The following is an 18,191-nucleotide window of genomic DNA, read 5'->3' on the forward strand; positions in this document are numbered from 1 at the left end:
CAAAAATAAATAAACGTTGAAAAAAAAAAAAATGAAAAAAAAAAAAATAATGTTGTTGTTGACATTATGTTAGAGTAGCATGGGCCATTCATCCAGTATGACTGTATCCTTATAAAAAAGGGAAATCTGAACACATAAATACACATGGGGAGAACATCGTGTGAAGAGGCATGGAACTCAGGGACATATTCTCCATCACTGCACTCCCAAGGACCCAATACTGAGGACACATTAACCTTGGACTTCTGGCCTCGAGAACTGTGAAAAAATAAATTACTGTTGCTTAAGCTAGTCAGTTTATGGTATTTCGTTATGGCATCCCTAGTACATGAATACAGGCATTCTCACATCTCCTTGCTGAGAACCATTTTTAAAGAACAATAATCGATTAATTTGAATTTAAAGGTGCAATATATGTGGTAGTTTTTTTCTTAGCTATGTCTCTGAAAATGTTTTTAAAATACAGAAAGAATATTAAAGGAGAAAATAAGAGTCTCTCTATATGTAATATCTCAAATAGAAATGGTTATTTTTTTTCAGACTTGCTTTTAAAAAATATTTTACATACAATAGATTAACAGGAAGTTGCAAAAAGAGCACAGAGGGGTCCCTTATACCTTTTCTTCAGTTTTCCCCAAAGTTAAATCTTACATAATATAGTACATGATCAAAACCAGAAAATTGATATTGGTACAGTCTGTGCATATGATTCTGTTTCACATTGTTTCACATGTAAATTCAAGTAACCCCCACCACATTCATGACATACCTACCACCACAAAGATCTCCCTCATGTCACCTCCTCCTCATAGTCAAACCCATTCCTCTCCCCCTCCCCATCCTTAATCCCCAGCAACCATTACTCTTCTCCCCATCTCTATAGCTTTTTCATTCCGATACTACAAAAATGGTAACCTAAATAATGTGACTTTTTGAGATTGGCTTTTTTACTTAGCATACTGCCCTTGAGATCTACCCAAGTTATTACATAGATCAGTGGTTCATTTCTTTTCGTTACTAAAGTAGCATTCCATGGTATAGATGAACCACAAGTTGTGTAACTGTTCACCAGTGAAAGACATCGTCGTCATTTCCAGCTTGGGGCTAACACAAATGAACCTGATATGAGAATTTGTGTATACGTGTTTGTGTGACTGTAGATTTTCAGTTCTCTGAGGTAAATGCGGGGAATGCAGTTGATAGAACATACGGTAAATGCATATTTACTTTCTTAAGAAACTGCCCAGCTATTTTCTAAGTGGCTGTACAATTCCCACCAAAAGCATATAACAGATCACAGTTTCTCTGCATGCTCACCAACATTTCGTGTTACCATTTTTCATTTTATCTCTTCTAGTAGGTATGTAGTGATATCGTAGTTTTAATTTAATTTCTGTAATGGATAGTCATGTTGGAAATCTTTTCAAGTATTGATCTACTACCTATATATCCTCTTTGGTAAGCTGTGTTTTCATGTGTTTTTTTTTTTGGGGGGGGGTGGGATCTTCTAATTGTGTTGTGCATTTTTTTTACTGTTGAGTTTTGGAAGTTCTTCATATATTCTAAATCTGAGTCCTATCAGACAATGTGGTTTGCAAGTATTGTCTCTCTTTGATCAACAGCTTCCTATTTTCTCCACACCCCAGCCCCTGGCAACCACCATCCCACTCTCTTTTCCTGAATTCAGTGACTTGCTGTTATTTTTTAGTGCATATAATTGATACTGTATAGTATTTGTCTTTGTCTAGCTTATTTCACTTAGTATAAGGTCTCCCCGTTTCATATATACTGTTGCACATGGAAAGTGAGCCAAAAACCATGTGATCACCTTTTAATTAACAGGGAATGAATGGTAGCTAAGTTAGAGTAGTCAACTAACAGACAGTGAAAACATTCTTTGATGGAGTTCTTGTTTTTCAATAGATACTACAATTATGTTTTAATGTGAAGCAGGCACATACATTCAGGTACATGCCCACATTCACATACAATTTTCTTCTGACTATTTCAGACCCTTGGTGGCATTTATTGATAATTCATGAATTAGGTTTATTTTATCTGTTATATGCAGGCATGATTTCATGTTGCTCTTTTTCATATTATCAGATTTTAAAATGTAGAACAGCCAAAATTTATGCTTATTAATACGGTTCTCTAAATGATTGGTAAACATAGCCAGACCTTTACGTTTAGTGGTAAGTCAAAAGAACACATTTAATGTTCATATTTTTAATATGTCTTCATTATTAATGTCCTTTTTAGTTATGTGCAATAAAACTTGGGTCACTAAAATCTGTAAGGACTATTAAGTTTAGCTCAGTGGGTTCTGGAATATGCAAGTGTAGAGCCGTGTTAGGGTAGTGGTAGGAGGCTTGTTAAAAGTGCAGGCTGTGGGGTCCCTCCAGTGAGAGCCATATAGTAGGTTTAAGATGGGGTTTAGTCTAAACAGACCTCCCAACAGTTGTACTTCTGTAGCCATGTTTATGGACTGGTGGGAGCCTGTTCCTACAGCTGGTAGGCAGTAGAACCAAGAACAATGGAAATTTAAATTTTTTAAATTTAAATCCACGTTAGTTAACATGTGGTGTAATAATGACTTCAGAAATAGAATTTAGTGATTCATCACTTATATAGAACCCCCATTGCTCATCCCACCCAATGTCCTCCTTAATGCCCCTCGCCCATTTAGCCCATCCCTCCACCCATCACCCTGCCATCAACCCTCAGTTTGTTCTTTGTATTTAAGAGTCTCTGAGGGTTTGTCTCCCTCTCTGTTTTGATCTAATTTTTCCTTCCTTTCCCTATGTTCATCTATTTTGTAACAGAAATTCCACATGAGTGAAATCATATGATCACTCTCTGACTTATTTCACTAAGTGTAATACACTCTAGTTCCATCCATGTTGTTGTAAATGGCAAGATTTGATTCATTTTCATCACTGAGTAATATTCCATTGTACAGATGCCACATCTTTATTCATTCATCTGTCTATGGACATTTGGGCTCTTTCCATACTTTGGCTATTGTTGATAGTGCTATTATAAACATTGGGGTGCATGTGGCCCTGTGATTTAGGATTTTTGTATCCTTTGGATAAATACCTAGTAGTGTAGTTGCTGGGTCATAGGGTAGCTCTATTTTTAATTTTTTGAGGAACCTCCATACTGTTTACCAGTTTGCATTTCCACGAACAGTATAAGAGTGTTTGCTTGTATCCACATCCTTGCCAACATCTGTTGTTTCTTGTGTTGTTAATTTTAGCCCTTGTGACAGGTGAGAGGTGGTATCTCATTGTGGTTTTGATTTGTATTTCCCAGATAGTGAGTGATGTTGAACATGCTTTCATGTGTCTGTTAGTCATCTGTATGTCTTCCTTGGAAAAGTATTCATGTCTTTTGCCCATTTCTCTACTGGATTGTTTTTTGGGGTATTGAGTTTGATAAATTCTTTATAGGTTTTGGATACTCAACCTTTATTCGATAGGTCGTTTGAAAATATCTTCTCCCATTCTTTCAGTTGCCTTTTAGTTTTGTTGATTGTTTCCTTTGCTGTGCAGAAGCTTTTTATCTTGATGAGGTTCCAATAGTTCATTTTTGCTTTTGTTTCCGTTGTATCTGAAGACATGTCACGTAAGAAGTTGCTGAGGCTGAGCTCAAAGAGGTTGTTGCTTGTTTTCTCCTGTAGGATTTTGATGGTTTCTTGTCTTACATTTAGGCCTTTGATCCATTTTGAGTTTATTTTTGTGTATGGTGTAAGAAAGTGGTCCAGGTTCATTCTTCTGCATGTCGCTGTCCAGTTTTCCCAACACTATTTGCTAAAGACATTTTTTTTTCAATTGGATATTCTTTCCTGCTTTGTCAAAGATTGGTTGGCCATACATTTGTGGGTCCATTCCTGGGTTCTCCTTTCTGTTCCATTGATCTTGTTTTTGTGCAAGTACCAAAATGTCTTGATAACAGCTTTGTAATACAGCTTGAAGTCCGGAATTGTGATGTCTCCAGTTTTGGTTTTCCTTTTCAAGATTACTTTGACTATTTGGGGTCTTTTCTGGTTCCATACAAATTTTAGAATACCTATTTTTCAAAATCATCTGCTTCACCATTTTACCTTAACTACCTTTTGAGATTTTTTCCATGTCATTTCTATTGTGTACAAGCCATTCTAATTAGCTTAGTAAGTGTCCTATAAAACATCTTGCCTTTTCCTACCTAATAAACACTGTACTTTGGCATACAGATCTCATTTTGTTTGGTTTAGAAGTTTTATTTATTTAAAGAAGTTACTTAGCAATGATTTAACAACATTGGACTAAATTCATACGGGTTTTATCATTGGTGGTTTGATAAAATAATTGCGATCCTATGATACACTCAGTTTGTGAAAGTTATAAACTTATAATTTTGAAAGTGAAATGCACCATCTTTTAAACCAAGAATTAATATACTTAAAAATATTTTTTTTAAATGTTTATTTATTTTTGAGAGAGGGAGAGACAGAGTTCAAGTAGGGGAGGAGCAGAGAGAGAGGGAGGCATAGAATCTGGAGCAGGCTCCAGGCTCTGAGCTGTCAGCACAGACCCGACGTGGGGCTCAAACCCACAAACTGTGAGATCATGACCTGAGCCGAAGTCAGACGCTTAACTGACTGAGCCACCCAGGCACCCCAAGAATTAATATACTTTTGATTATATCTGAACTTAGTAAATGTCTATTGATAATTTTTTTATTCATGATTTTATACCTGATTGTGGAGAATGATTACTCAGAGAAATTCTTTTTAAATCGTATGATTGATCTGAATTTCAATCATTGATCATAATAAACTTTTAGGTTTAATTTTACTTTGGAGAATTTACTTTGGAGACATCATGCATTTTATCCAGTTTTACTGGACTTACAGCTTTTGGGGAAAAATCAGATAGACCAGCAGCAGTAATTACAAGTACCCCGCAAAGAAGGACAAACTTGCCATATTTCTCGGAACATAAAACAACATTTGCACAACTTAGAACTGCAAGAAAACAATGCGTTAGAATTTTTCTCATTATTAGTGATAATGGATGTAAAAATACTGATTCTGATTTCAATACTATATAGATCATATGTTTTGTTGTCATTGCCCAAATAAATCTGACAAAATTTTAGCATTGTTAAGTATATTATATAATTTTGGTTGTTTTGTATTGTTCTAGAATTAATTTTGATTCTGGGGATGTTGTTCTAAAAGCTCTTCTTTCATTTGATTCTTATCAAGTCATGTAACTCTTCAGTGTGTTATGCAGAAAACAGTACATCTACATTCATAAGCATGTTGTTTGTGATTTAAGTATATGCATTACATCATGTTTGCAGATTATGGTTCCATGCTCACCTTTTCACAGTACTTACTGATACTCTTTTTCCTCTTAGTCTTTCTTTGCTTACTTTTTCTGTCTGGATGTGATATGTATGTTCTTTTCCTCCCATTGCTGCTTTATTTTCACCCTCATTTATCAATCTGACTTCATTCAGAATAGGAAAAAAATAGATGAATATATATAACTCTGATCCTTACAAGAGCAAGTCTTTTTCTAGTAAATTTGATGATGAATCTATAAGGTATAGCAATGGGATATTAAATACTATAGTTTTAGAAGATCTGAGTTTTCCATCTGAAATGGACAATATATATTTTTTATTGCAGTTTGTTTACCTGTTATTATCTTTTCATTTAAAACAGTTTTTCTTCTTCCCAGAGGAAAGGAAGGAATATTGCAGAATTTATCAATAAACCATGACAAAAAATTCACCTTGCAGTAATTTAAAATGAGATTGGGGGTACCTGGGTGGCTCAGTCAGTTAAGCATTCAACTTCACCTCAGGTCATGAGATCGTGGTTCATTCATGAGTTCGAGCCCTGTACAGGGCTTTGGGCTGACTGCGCAGAACCTGGAGCATGGAGCCTGCTTCAGATTCTGTGTCTCCCTCTCTCTCTCTCTCTGCTCCTCCCCAATCATACTCTGTCTTTCTCTCTCAAAAATAAACAAACACTAAAAAAATAAAAAATAAATAAAATGAGATTGTGCCACATTTACATATGGTTTATAATTCAATTGATAAAATAACCACTTCCTAAATATACTTCTTCTCTGATTTAAATTTACAATTCATGAAAGTAAAATGTACCTCCTCCTTTTTCTCACCCTTAAGCTGTATGTGTATGTATATATATATACATGCTGTAGATATATGTTGTATATATATATGCTGTACATGCATATACATACATATATATGCACGTATAGCATATATATGCATGCACACATATATGCATGCACATATATGTACACATACATGTGCATACATATATGTATGTACATATATACGTGCATATATATGCACACATATATACATATATACGTGCATATATATGCACACATATATACATATATACGTAGTACATATATACACATATGCGTACATATATATGCACATATATATAGTTACAGGAAAGAGACATTTTTTTCTCCAGGGAGGTCATGTGTTTGTTTTCCTAGTTTGTAGAAGGAAAAAGACACAACTGATTAATGTCTGGATTAGGAGTATTGAATAGCAATGACCATGAGCTATGTATAGTAGCATTGTTAACCTAAGTGGTGCTTTATCTGGTAGAGGTGGTGCACATTTCACTTAATCTCCCTCTGCTTTTAGTCCTTGGAAGCTGAAATGCATGCGCTGCTATGCATATACTGATTATCTGTGATGAACGCATGGTGACAGAAAACAGACAGGGGGATAAAACTTTGCAGCACTAATTTTTAGCTTTCATGTGAATAATCAGATACCAGGTAGATTTCTGAATTCTATTTTTATTTATTTATTTGTTTGTTTGTTTATAAAAGTTTATTTAATTAATTTATTTTAGAGACAGAGTGTGCCTGCGCATGAGAGAAATTGTGGTGGGGGGTGGTGGTGGCAGAGGGGGAGAGAGAGAATTCCAAGCAAGCTCCATGTTCAGCACAGAGCCCAACGCAGGTCTCAATCCCACAAACTGAGATCATGACCTGAGCTGAAATTTGAGTGGGAAGCTTAACCGACTGAGTCACCTAGACACCCCAAACTCTTTTTTTAAATTAGGTGGAGTATATAGACCCCTAGGTAATAAAAATCTGAAGTCCTCAGGATATGTGATTGGCATTTTAAGTGGAATTTAGATCTGGTCAAATTTGAATCGAACATCTTTTACAGAACAAGTGGGCATTTATTCAATAAGTACTGACTCAGCATGCATTGTTTTTGTTTGTTGAATGCATGAGTGAATAAGGAGACCTTATATGTAACTAGGTGTTATTATTCAGTTTTACTGTGTGAATATGTACTTTTATTTTATTTTTATTTTTTTAAATGTTCATTTATTTTGTTTTTTTTAATTTTTTTATTTTTTAGTATATGAAATTTATTGTCAAATTGGTTTCCATACAACACCCAGGGCTCATCCCAAAAGTTGCCCTCTTCAATACCTATCACCTCCCCTCCCCACCCTCCCACCCCCCATCAACCCTCAGTTTGTTCTCAGTTTTTTTTTACATTACCTTTTATTTTTTTTTCAATATATGAAATTTATTGTCAAATTGGTTTCCATACAACACCCAGTGCTCATCCCAAAAGGTGCCCTCCTCACTACCCATCACCCACTCTCCCCTCCTTCCCACCCCCCATCAACCCTCAGTTTGTTCTCAGTTTTTAAGAGTCTCTTATGCTTTGGCTCTCTCCCACTCTAACCTCTTTTTTTTTTTTTTTTCCTTCCCCCTCCCCCAAGGGTTTCTGTTAAGTTTCTCAGGATCCACATAAGAGTGAAAACATACGGTGTCTGTCTTTCTCTGTATAGCTTATTTCACTTAGCATAACACTCTCTAGTTCCATCCACATTGCTACAAAGGGCCATATTCCATTCTTTCTCATTGCCACGTAGTACTCCATTGTGTATATAAACCACAATTCCTTTATCCATTCATCAGTTGATGGACATTTAGTCTCTTTCCATAATTTGGCTATTGTTGAGAGTGCTGTTATAAACATTGGGGTACAAGTGCCCCTATGTATCAGTACTCCTGTATCCCTTGGGGAATATGTACTATTTTATATGAAAGTTTTAGGAGTAGAGGGAAATGCATTCCAGGAGCTTAAAACCAAAGACAGCTAATGCACAGAAAAAACTAGAAGAGTATCAGAAAGGATAAAGACAAAAGGTAGCATGTAGTGAAAAATGGAGTCTTACCTGGCTACACTCTAGCTTAGTATTTTCTTTAATAATTTATTGATATTAACTCTGAACCTTATATATTAGATAATTTTAGCTGGGAAACATGGCAAATGTAAAATGGCTTTTCAGATTGTATTAATAAAATAGGATTTTTACAGTTAAAGTTATTTGCTTAGAAACGTAGCAGGTACGATGCTTTAAAAAGTATCTGTTAATTTAAATGCATATTAATTTATACAAAGTTGATTAAGGACATATAACTTTATTTGGAAACCATTTATAAACCATGAAAATATATAGTACACAAATATGAGAGTTTAAAAAGCAAGAATATTTTAAGCCAGCTTCTCAAGCCATTTATATATTGACATGCTTATTATAGATCTTTAGTCTTTAAAACAGAAACTCAACTAGCTGAGCCACTTTGGGTTTTCCCTAATTATCTTGACATGATGAGGTTCATGGTAGTTGATAATTTTTATAGCCTTGGAATATTCCACTTTACTTACCTCAAGTTTTCTGTATTTCACTTTTTTCTCCCCTAGCAACCTACTTATTCATCATTTTCTGTCAGCCCTCAATTCAGCGTCCAACTTAGTTTTACTTTACTGACAAGTAACATCCATAGGGGGCAGGCTCCCTATTGGGACCAGGGTGTGCTGACAGAAACATTTATTTTTAGTTGTTTTTCTTTAATTGGATAATCAGGTTTTGTGCTGAAGTGAATAAGATCTGTATTAAGTAAGCCATTCAGGTGTCTTGAAAAAGATTTAAAGACCAAAAGGTACAAAGGGGTACAGAACAGAAAGTGACACAAGATGATTAGTTCTCAAGTTTTGCCACATTTTCGATTTGACCTAGGGAACTTTTGAGAATTCCTATTCCTGTACCAATTAAATCAGAATATTCAGGGGTAGACCTAGGTATAAGTATTTTTTTAATTAAAAAAATTTTTTTTAATGTTTATTCATTTTTGAGAGAGAGAGAGAGAGAGACACCAAGTGTGAGTGGGGGAAGAGCAGAGAGACATGGAGACACAGAACCCAAAGAAAGGTCCAGGCTCTGAGCTGTCAGCACAGAGCCCGATGCAGGGCTTGAACTCATGAGCTGTGAAATCATGACCTCAGCCAAAGTCAGATGCTTAACCGACTGAGCCACCCAGGCACCCCTAGGTATGAGTATCTTGAAAGATATTCTCCAAGTGATTTTACTCTGCAGGCAAATTTGAAAACCAGTGACAGGGTTGGAAAGGATTCTTGGATTCATTTTATTTTTTAATATGTGACAGATTGTACATGTAGCCCAAAAGCCTAGAATATATACCATATTACTCTCTACAGAAAAAAAAGGGCTTATTGGCCCGTGATAAGAACTGTCATCATGTTTTCGTAGACAAGTAGCATTGGATCATATGAGAACTTGTTAGAAATACAGAATTTCAGGCCCTCAGACCTGCATTCTAACATTTTAACACCTAATCCATCAGTGATTCACATGGACAGTCAAGTCCATGTGTGAAAAGTGTGAAAAGCACTGATACACATCGTGTTGATGATATTAAGTCTTAAGCCCCTTGATACTTTTCTTTACTGACATAGGCAGTCAAGACTGATGACACAGTTGACACATTTTTTGATTTTATAATCCTTTTACCAAGGATTATTTTCACGTTTTTAAATCCCTACACCATGATTTCCCACAGTGATAGAATAATACTTGTTCCACCAAGAATCTAATTCCTCTTGCCTTGAATCTGGACAGTCGTAGTGACCTTCTTGATCAACAGGAAGCAGCAAAAATGTCATTCTGGGACTTCTGGTGACAAGCTGGTGATGAGCCACTTAGCAGTTTCTGCCTTGGGTTCATAAATACTCCCTCTGGGAGCTGGGAGCTCCCGTGTAGGCTGTCTGACCACCCTGAGACCGCTAGGCTAGAGAGCCACTGACGAATTCATTTGGGCCCCCCTTGCAGCTGTCCCTCCTGATTCCAGTGAGTGGAGCGGTCTTGGGCCCTCCGGAAGTCTCCCGCCAGCCAGGTATCACCGGCTGACTTCTGTTGACCCCACGGGGACAGAAGTATCCTCCATCTGAGCCCTGCCTGAACCCCTGATCCACAAAATTGTGAGACATAATAAAACGATTGTTTTCTTAAACATTAAATTGGGGTGGGGGGGGCGCGCCTGGGTGGCTCAGTCGGTTAAGTGTCTGACTTCGGCTCAGGTCATGATCTCATGGTCTGTGAGTTCGAGTCCTGCATCGGGTTCTGTGCTGATGGCTCAGAGCATGGAACCTGCTTCGGATTCTGTGCCTCCCTCTCTCTCTGATCTTCCCCCACTCACACTCTGTCTCTGTCTCTCTCAAAACAAACAAAAATATTTATTTATTGATTTGTTTATTTATTAAAATTTGGGATAGTTTGTTGCCCAGCAGTAGATAAACAGACCACCTATGTAGAGCATTTAAATACTTTTATGGCACTGGAGAAGCATTATATTACCAGTTATGCTATAATCTTGAGTTTATCCTCATTTTACCATTGGTCATTTAATATAAATGGCCCAGAGATAAAATTTAGTGGAAGGGCAGTTAGTTCAGCATACTATTTGTGATGGCTTTGTGGTATGTCAGTTTGGCTATACTAAACTACATTTCCCAGAATTTTTTTTTTTCCAGTAGGTTTCTGGATAAAGAATAAGAGGTATTGCTTTCTAAGAGTTGGAGGTTGGAAGGGAAATATCACCTATTCCTAGCATATACACACTTTCTCTTAATGAGTCAATAAAACTTTAAATAATGCTGTAAAGAGATTTAACAAACATAAAGTCTGTAATCAGTCATTAGGAAAATTACCTGGGTGGGCCTGACTTAATCAGTTGAAAGTTCTGGCAAAGACCTTTCCTGGAGAAAGAAATAGAAGCTACCTGTAGTCAAGAACTTGACCAGTGTCTTTGCATTGCCAGTCTTCTTGTGTGATCTTGCATTTCTGACTGCCTGCCCTAATGGACTCTGGGTTTGCTTGACCAGTTCCTAAAACTGTACAATTCCTTGTTATGTGCATGTGTATATATACACACACACATATGTATTCTATGTATATATACATATATAGGATACATACAGATACGTAGATGCATATGTAGGAATGGCTAGATATCTCCTACTGGTTTTGCTTGTCTGGTTGAATGTTGACACATATTTTTTTTTTTTCCATTTCTTTTTTTTTTTTTTCAATATATGAAGTTTATTGTGAAATTGGTTTCCATACAACACCCAGTGCTCATCCCAAAAGGTGCCCTCCTTGATACCTATCACCTCCCCTCCCCTCCCTCCCACCCCCCACCAACCCTCAGTTTGTTCTCAGTTTTTAAGAGTCTCTTATGCTTTGGCTCTCTTCCACTCTAACCTCTTTTTTTTTTTTCCTTCCCCCTCCCCCATGGGTTTCTGTTAAGTTTCTCAGGATCCACATAAGAGTGAAACCATATGGTATCTGTCTTTCTCTGTATAGCTTATTTCACTTAGCATCACACTCTCCAGTTCCATCCACGTTGCTACAAAGGGCCATATTCCATTCTTTCTCATTGCCACGTAGTACTCCATTGTGTATATAAACCACAATTTCTTTATCCATTCATCAGTTGATGGACATTTAGGCTCTTTCCATAATTTGTCTATTGTTGAGGGTGCTGTTATAAACATTGGGGTACAAGTGCCCCTATGCATCAGTACTCCTGTATTCTTGGGTAAATTCCTAGCAGTGCTATTGCTGGGTCATAGGGTAGGTCTATTTTTAATTTTTTGAGGAACCTCCACACTGTTTTCCAGAGCGGCTGCGCCAATTTGCATTTCCACCAACAGTGCAAGAGGGTTCCGGTTTCTCCACATCCTCTCCAGCATCTATAGTCTCCTGATTTGTTCATTTTGGCCACTCTGACTGGCATGAGGTGGTATCTGAGTGTGGTTTTGATTTGTATTTCCCTGATGAGGAGTGACGTTGAGCATCTTTTCATGTGCCTGTTGGCCATCCGGATGTCTTCTTTAGAGAAGTGTCTATTCATGTTTTCTGCCCATTTCTTCACTGGGTTATTTGTTTTTCGGGTGTGGAGTTTGGTGAGCTCTTTATAGATTTTGGATACTAGCCCTTTGTCCGACATGTCATTTGCAAATATCTTTTCCCATTCCGTTGGTTGCCTTTTAGTTTTGTTGGTTGTTTCCTTTGCTGTGCAGAAGCTTTTTATCTTCATAAGTTCCCAGTAATTCATTTCTGCTTTTAATTCCCTTGCCTTTGGGGATGTGTCAAGTAAGAAATTGCTACGGCTGAGGTCAGAGAGGTCTTTTCCTGCTTTCTCCTCTAGGGTTTTGATGGTTTCCTGTCTCACATTCAGGTCCTTTATCCATTTTGAGTTTATTTTTGTGAATGGTGTGAGAAAGTGGTCTAGTTTCAACCTTCTGCATGTTGCTGTCCAGCTCTACCGGCACCATTTGTTAAAGAGACTGTTTTTTCCATTGGATATTCTTTCCTGCTTTGTCAAAGATGAGTTGGCCACACGTTTGTGGGTGTAGTTCTGGAGTTTCTATTCTATTCCATTGGTCTGTGTGTCTGTTTTTGTGCCAATACCATGCTGTCTTGATGATGACAGCTTTGTAGTAGAGGCTAAAGTCTGGGATTGTGATGCCTCCTGCTTTGGTCTTCTTCAACATTACTTTGGCTATTTGGAGCCTTTTGTGTTTCCATATGAATTTTAGAATTGCTTGTTCTAGTTTTGAGAAGAATGCTGGTGCAATTTTGATTGGGATTGCATTGAATGTGTAGATAGCTTTGGGTAGTATTGACATTTTGACAATATTTATTCTACCAATCCATGAGCAGGGAATGTCTTTCCATTTCTTTATATCTTCTTCAATTACCTTCATAAGCTTTCTATAGTTTTCAGTGTACAGATCTTTTACATCTTTGGTTAGATTTATTCCTAGGTATTTTATGCTTCTTGGTGCAATTGTGATGGGATCAGTTTCTTTATTTGTCTTTCTGTTGCTTCATTATTAGTGTATAAGAATGCAACTGATTTCTGGACATTGATTTTGTATCCTGCAACTTTGCTAAATTCATCTATCGGTTCTAGCAGACTTCTGGTGTCACATATTTTGATACCAGTAGTGGTTCCAGGAGAACAGAGCTTAAGGCTTAAGGATGAGTTCTCTGAATAGGTTCTGATTTTTTGGGATTGTTTCTTTAATCTGATAAGATTTAAAAGCACTGTTGAGCCTTTTCAGTGGTGAAAAGGGCATTGATTGTCCATGGTATGATGTGGCTAAAGAGCTGCTGAGGGGTGCCTGGGGGGCTAAGTCGGTTAAGCATCTGACTTTGGCTAAGGTCATGAGCTCACGGTTCGTGGGTTCGAGCCCCGTATCAGGCTCTGTGCTGACAGCTTAGAGCCTGGAGCCTGCTTCAGATTCTGTGTCCTCCACCTGCCCCTGCTCTGCCCCACCCCTGCTTGTGCTCTGTCTCTCTTTGTCTTTCAAAAATGAATAAACATTAAAAAAAAAATTTTTTTTAAGGGTTGTTGAAATCATCACGTTTGGATACTTCTGAGTATCTGCAGGAGGCTCAGGGTGCCTACGTGTGACCTCCCCTAGAACATTTTTGTCAAAATGAGGTGTATATTGGAGTTGGGTAACTACTCCTACCTGCCCAGAAGAAAGGGTACAATGAAAAAGATGAGCTTGGGGCTTTAAATTCCTAGCTCAAACTCTGAATGAATGACCTGAAAACGTCTGTAACTACCCTCAAAGAAGTCCTAGTCTGTAACTGTACAGCCATAGCTGTAGGGGTTCTCTGAAAAGTAAAGCCATAGTGTCCACCTGGCAATTGAATTCCCAGCCATCTATTTGAAATGTTGGTTTCTGATTGTGAAGGAATGGGTTCCTCCAAACTGGAGTGAAAACGTATAGGTAGATTCTGGTAAAGCTAAGGATCTAAACCTCTCGGATAAAACGGAATCATCTTTGCCAACAGTAGCAGCTCTCCTGCCTCTGCCCGAGGGAAGTGTGATGGTTCATTCTGTGTGTCAATTTGACTGGGCCACGGGCTTCTTGGATATTTGATCAAACAGTATTCTAGGTGTTTCTGTAAGGGTGTTTTTGGGTGAGATGAAGATTTCAATCAGTATAATGAGTAAAGCAGATTGTCCTTTATAATGTGGGTGGGCCTTGTCCAGTCCAGTGAAGGCCTGAATAGATCAAAAGGGTGACCCTCCTCTGGGTTAGAGAATTCTCCCACCTGACAGCCTGCAAACTTGGATATCACCTCTTCATGTTTCTTCAGCAGCCTGCTGGCCTTCAGACTCGAACTGGACATTGGCTCTTCCTGGTGCTACAGCAGCCTCTGGACTTGGGGCTCACACTGGGACAAGGGCTGTAGAGATTTAGGCCTTGCCAGCCCCCATAATCACATGAGCCAATTCCTTATAGTGATCCTTACAGTTATCCTATTGGTATGTTTCTCAGGAGAACTCAAACACAGGAAGATTTCCCCCTCTTACTTGAAGAACCTGGAGTGGCTTCACCTGAGGTAGTTGCCTACAAGGCACTCCTGACCCTCCTCAGGACCTATGACTCAATACCCCTTTTTATTTCTAGATCTATAGCTAGATTCAAATCACAGCAACTCTCAAAAATGAGGTGCTATTTGTGACTCAGGAAGAGGTGTAATGTAGAGGGTGAATGTAAGGATGGATAGTGCCATCAAGGTGGAAGGGATGTAAAGTTAGATCATGCTCACTTTATTGACATAGGCTCCCTAATCAGGGATTCTGGACTCAGTGTTTCAGCTGAAAGAGTTTGGAAGGGCTCTAAATCGTTGATTGGTTGGTCAGTTGGCTGGACCCAAAGTGTGACCCACATTAAATGAAGTCAAAATGCTTTATTATGTTGTAGAGGAAGGTATCCAAAGGCTTAAGGAGATTGTAATGTTGCAGTATATTTATTCTGCAAGACCTGCTCTCCAGCCATGGAAGGACACACCTTGTACAGTAGCTGTCAAAAAAAAAATCATGGAGGGACCTCAGCCTCTTTAAAAAATTCTGTGGTCTCTCTTCTCGGTAGGTCAGAAATAGCAGAGGAAACCACTGCCAGTGAATTAGGATCACTACACAGTGGAGGTAATGGGACACTGGGATGTCAGGGGTTAGCATAATGAACAGAAATCAGAATGGTAATCAGAATAGTCTAACTTAGACTTATGGGTTTGGCCAGTTATTATGATGTCTCCAGAACAGAAATAGATGGCCAGTCTATTAAATTCTTTTTTTTTAATATGAAATTTATTGTCAAATTGGTTTCCATACAACACCCAGTGCTCATCCCAACAGGTGCCCTCCTCAATGCCCATGTATTAAATTCTTAATTGAGATGTATAAATAGAGGTGTCCTAGGTCTACTGAACAGAAGTCTGGCTTAGATCACCAAAACACAGAGTCACTGCCTTCTGTAAATTCCGGATTTGAGCCGATTACAGACCCAGACCCCCATACCCTGCTACATTGACAAAAATATATATTGTTAACCCTTCTCCCAGCCTTCCCCTAATGGGACGTATAATCCTTTACCAGGCTAACTGTGCATTGGAGAAAGAGAATTTGGGGGGTTGTAATTTGGCCTAGCCATGATGATATCCCACAAAGCCATCACAGTTTGCCCCTTGTCACTTTGGTAAACCATCTCATTAAACCATACTGCTTAACGTGGTCAGCTATTTCATATACCACCGCAAATATGCCAGGTCTTTCCAGAACAGGATAGAAAATCATTGGGGGACGTTCCTCTACTCCTTTGTAATTTAAATATGGAGATTAATTATCATCAGTGCATCTTGTGATATAAAGTTAGCTATTATGAACACATCTTATGTTAGATGATGACAGGGTAAGGCCAAGATAAAACAACAATATTTGGTAATATTCCTACAAACAATCTCATATTAGAGCCAATTAATCAGGGTTGACTTGTACCTTCTTACAGGAAAAATAAACAGCCTAGTGCACTGCTTGAAGTTGAGCACACTGGGAGAATTTCCCTTTCCCATTGCCTTTCAGGGATGACCAAAGTAAGGCTGTAGTTCTAGCTGTCCACCTTTGGTACCTGCAAATCACTCAGAACCCTTTGTAAATAAGCCCCGAGTCTTTCCTTCCTCAGTTGTCTGCTCTTAGACAGGAAGACAGTTATGGGCTGAGAGGGTGGGGATAATACAGCAGGAATAATGACCACGGACATTTGGTCTCCTTCCTCATGGAAGTCGTGTGGGCCTTCAGGGCTTCCTCAAGTCCAACTTTGTGTCTATCACTTCCATTTGATAATGAAATGCTGCTGGCTGTGTACACCTAACCTTATGGCTTGATGGACCAGACAACACCCAGTTCGTAATGGGTAGCTCGGGGATCATGGCAACTTGATGGACCGTGGTCAAATGCTCGGCCACGCACAAGGCCCAAACGCTGTTTCTCAAAAGGAGAATAGTTACCCACAGGGATGGTGTCGCTTTCATGCAAACTCCTAAGGGTCTGTTCTGGGATTTATCTATTTACATCTGCCAGAAGTTTGACTGCATCCCATCTGCTAGTGACCAAACACCTTTGGATGTGCTGGATCAAACAGCTCAAATGACAGGGCAGTTTGCATGGCAGCACGGACTTGTTGAAGAACCTTCCCGTGTTCTAGTACCGCTCAACACTAGAAGGGGTATCTTGACATGCTACAAAATGCTGGACCTCTCAAAATTTCACTGAGGAGGAATGCCTGTGAATTGTTTTATTTTGTTACTGTTAAAGTCCCTACATTAGGAACTGGACTTCTTACCTGTAGGGAAAAGAAGACAGCCTCAAGAAATAGTCCTGTCTAGGTTCGGCTGTTGGCCGTTACACTTGGTAGCTGTGTGACTTGAGAAAAGTTGCTGAACCTCTTTTAGCTCTAGTTGTCTTTTCTGTATAGTGGATGTTGTAGTAGAAGTCTTCTAGGGTATCATCGAACAGACATTAGTTTCTCCTGCTATGTAGAATCACCTACACAAATGTTTGGGGAGCCTGTGATTTTCAGTTTAGAGCTGACTCTGTCATCAGTTGGACCTAGATCACTGTGGTGCTTTTTACTGTGTCAACTAAGCTGCAACTATGTTGCCCAAAGGCCCTTTTCTGTATGTTTCTGCTCTAGTGGTTTTGTACTACTCCTGTTTAGCCAAGTTCAAAATACCTTTCCCAGAATTTCCTTTCCTATATGGTTCCAGGTATAGTTGGCCAAAAGAGAAATTTTTTTTTTTAATGTTTATTTTTGAGAGAGAGGGATCGGGTGGGGGGGGGGAGAGGGAGAGGGAGGGAGAGAAAGAGGGAGACACAGAATCCAAGGCAGGCTCCAGACTCTGAGCTGTCAGCACGGAGCCCCACTCAGGGCTTGAACTCAGGACCTGTGAGATCATGACGTGAGCCAAAGTTGCATGCTTAACTGACTGAGCCACCCAGGCGCCTCAAAAAGAGAAATGTTCACGAGATTTGAAAAGGAGAAGCAAAACGCTTGCCATTACACTCTGAAGACCTTTCTGGTCTGAGGCATCAGGAAGCTGATGTAGAGGGGCCAGCAGGTTACGGTTGGCCCTGTCATCCCCTGATCTGCCTTCAGCTCTTCATGACTGCTGGTCCTTGGACCACGAAGGCGCTCCAGGCTCAGCACCTTTTCTTCGAAGAAATCCCTGCACAGGAATTTGTGGGCCCACTTTAAAGGCTGGATTGGCTTAGCTACCTCATTTCCCGGATACTTCTTTTTTTCTAATGTTTTAGGAAGATTTTTCGCAGATTTTCATTTCTCCTTTTTAGACCTCTACTTCCCCGGCTCTTCCCACAACTGTGTAAGGTCTAATTCCTAGATAAGTTCCTTATTCCATAATGCAACTCAGATCTTGATTTTTC

The sequence above is a fragment of the Puma concolor genome, chromosome A1 (assembly GCF_028749965.1).
Source record: "Puma concolor isolate L17-30 chromosome A1, mPumCon1.1.hap2, whole genome shotgun sequence".
NCBI classification, from domain to species: Eukaryota; Metazoa; Chordata; class Mammalia; order Carnivora; family Felidae; genus Puma; species Puma concolor.